A 3,544-nucleotide genomic window follows, 5' to 3' on the forward strand; every position below is an offset into this window, starting at 1 on the left:
GATTGCAATATACTTTCCTCTTAGGACTCCCGTTGCTGCATCCCAGAGATTTTGGATTGTTGTATTCTCATTTTCATTTGTTTCCATATATTTTTTAATTTCTTCTCTAATTTCATGATTAGCCCAATCATTCTTGAGTAGGGTGGTTTTTAACCTTCACATTTTTGGCAGTTTTCCAGACTATTTCCTGTGGTTAATTTCACATTTCATAGCATTGTGATCTGAAAGTGTGCATGGTATGATCTCTATTCGTTTATACTTATGGCGGTCTGATTTATGCCCCAGTATGTGATCTATCTTGGAGAAAGTGCCACGTGCACTTGAGAAGAAGGTGAATTTCCTAGCTTCAGGATGCAGAGTTCTAAATATATCTATCAATTCAATCTGTTTCAATGTGTCATTCAGGTCCATTGTTTCTTTAATGATTTTCTGTTTGGTTGACCTATCCATTGCTGTCAGTGGAGTATTAATGTCCCCTGCAATTAGCACATTCTTATCAATAAGATGGTTTCTGCCTGTGAGTAGTTGTTTTATGTGTCTGGGAACTCCCGATTTGGTGCATAGATGTTTATTATTGTTAGTTCTTCCTGGTGGAGAGAACCTGTAATTACTCAATAATGTCTTTCTTCATCTTTTGTTACTGCCTTTACATTAAAGTCCAGTTTGTCTGATATAAGTATGGCTACTGCAGCTTTCTTTTGGCTCCCAGTCTCATGGTAGGTATTTCTCCATTTTCTTACTTTCAACCTGGAGGTGTCTTCAGGTCTAAGGTGAGTCTCTTGTAGACAGCAAATAGATGGATTTTGGTGTTTTTTATCCATTCTGCTACCCTGTGTCATTTGGTTGGAGCATTCAGTCCATTTACATTCAGTGTTATTATTGAAAAATGTGGGTTTAGAGTCATTATGTTCTCCCTAGAATTCATGCTTATAGTGGTGTCTCTGGCACTGTGTGTTTTTTTGCAACATTTCCCTCATAGAGTCCCTCTTAAGATTTCTTGTAGGGTTGGTTTGGTGGTCTTGAATTCTATCAATATTTCTTTATTTGGGAACACCTTTATCTCTCCTTCTATTTTAAATGACAGTCTTGCTGGATAAAGGATTCTTGGCTGCATGTTTTTTCTGTTCATCACATTGAGGATTTCCTGCCATTCCTTCCTGGCCTGCCAAGTTTCATTAGATAGGTCTGTAACCACTCTGATAGGTTTCCCTTTGTATGTTAGGGCCCTTTTATCCCTAGCTGTTCTCAGAATTCTCTCTTTATCTTTGTATTTTTCCAGTTTCACTCTGATATGTCATGCCGAAGGTCAATTCAAATTATGTCATATGGGGGTTATTTGTGCCTCTTGAATTTGAATGCCTATTTTGTTTCTCAAATTTGGAAAATTCTCAGTTATAATTTGGTCTAGTATCCCTCAGGACCTCGCTCTCTTCTTCAGCAATTCCTATGATATGTATGTTGTTCCATTTGATTGCATCACTCAGGTCTCGAATTCTCCTTTACTGCTCCTGGATCAATTTCTTTTTTTTTTCCCAGCTTCCTCTTTTGCTATAACTGTGTCTTCTAATTCACCTATTCTTCTCTCTGCCTCTTCAATCCTTGAGGTGGCCACCTCAATTGTATTATTCACCTCATTTATAGCCTTTTTTTAACTCTTCACACCTATTTTTAAAGTCCCTAGTCATTGTCTCAGTTGTTTTTCTGATGTTTTTTTCAACCCCAGCTTTTCATTTCATGACAAGTGTTTTAAATTCTTGTTCGGTTATGTTGTTTAGATCTGTTTTGAGCAGTTCTGTGGCTGACCTCTTCCTGGAGATCCTTCAGGGGAGAGTTCCTTTGTTTTGTCATTTTGGATAGTTTTCTGTCTCTTGTCCATTTTAAAAAGCTCGTTGTGCACTGTGCACTGTTAGTATTGCTCTGTTAAAGGAGGTTTGTTGACTGTCCAGGGCCTGTCGTTTCAGGAAATATTCTTTAAATGGTGTCTCTCAGTTTCTCTTGTTGTGTCTTTGATAATTTTATTTCCTTACTCAGAGGTATTTGGGACTCGTGGTCATTGCACTTTGGCTTGTTTCTTGGGGTAGCTCTGAGAAGTAAAACAGACAGATAAACACAGAGGCAACAGAAGCACTCAAATGCACAGACAAATCAAACAAACAAATTAAAAGGAGGAAAGGAAGACAATAAAATCAAGAGGAAAGAGAAGAAAAGAAGAAAAAGAGAAAAAATAAAGGGGGCAGAGACAACAAAGGACAATAGTCTAAAAGTGTATAACCTGTTGAGGGGTGAGATAAAGATGAGATACCTGAGAATAAATCTGGATGACAAGAGGAAGGAAAAAAAAGAAAAAAGAAAAGAAGACAGAGAAAGGAAAAGGGAAAATAAGGAGTAAAAGTTTAAAAAAAATAAAAAGTAAAAAAGGTAATAATAATAAATAAGTACAAAAAAGAAAACAGAAAAAAAAACCAGCAGCAGCTTCCCCTCACGGATAGGCGTGGTTTGGTGTAGTAGGTCTCAGGGGCTGCTCTTGGAGGCCCCATCAGGATGGTTGTGGAGACTAGAATGGTGGTGCCCCAAACTCTGCTGGAACTAAGCACTGCAGGCCACTCTGAGTCCAATCTCCTTTTGCCAAAGCTGAGCCAAGCTGTATTTTCCAGGCCTGCCTCATTTCAAAATCCTAGCCCATGCACTGTTATGCTACCACTGATGAGATATACTTGCTTTGGAGGCTGGTTTCTTAGCCGGGATCTCATAGAGGGAGGGAGCAGTTTCTCTAGGCACCAGAATTTTCGCCGCTGCTGCCCGAGGCGCCCAGTGCTCCTGGAAATGAGCTGTGCACTCCTGCAGCCGAAGCACACGCCCCCGCCTCCGCTGCTGCCAACTCTATGCTGGGATCATGTAGGAGTGGGGGCTATTTTTTCCCTGTTGGCACCCGGGATTCGGGATTCATGCGGCCAATGCTGGAGGGAGACCCCTGTGGAAATGAGATGTGTACTCCCACCCCTGCAGCTGAGGCAGAAGTGCGTGCCCCTGGGGCCACCACCATGGCCATCAACTCCCTCCTGGGATTGTGCAGGGGTGGAGGCTGTTATTTCCCTTGTGCCACTCAGGTTAGGGATTTGGGCTACCCAGCAGTTATATATGGAATTAGAGTTTTTTCTCTCCAAGTGGGGTTAAACATTCTTTATCTCTTCTCTAGAGACAATACTATCAGCGTGTTCAGTTTCTCTTTCTATTCCCTTTGTCTCACAGAGGTTCAGTGCACTTTCCCCGTGTTGGGCTGGTGCTCTCACCTCCCCTGCCCTTCTTGGGCTGGCCCGTTTTCCAATCTCCCCAGTTCGCACTCACTCACTCAGGCGTCTTTGAGGTTGTCTTCTTTCTGGAGTCTGTATTTTCTCCTTCTGCTCTTGCAGATGAGAGTTATGTCCTTCTCAGTTTGATAGATGGGGCAGACGAAGCTTATGGAGCTCCCTTTTTCTCCACCAAGAATATGGTACAGCAATAACCATGAGAACAGAAGAAGTTTTATCTAGAAAAAACCTTCTCA

This window comes from Suricata suricatta, chromosome 16 (assembly GCF_006229205.1).
Source record: "Suricata suricatta isolate VVHF042 chromosome 16, meerkat_22Aug2017_6uvM2_HiC, whole genome shotgun sequence".
Taxonomy (NCBI): Eukaryota; Metazoa; Chordata; class Mammalia; order Carnivora; family Herpestidae; genus Suricata; species Suricata suricatta.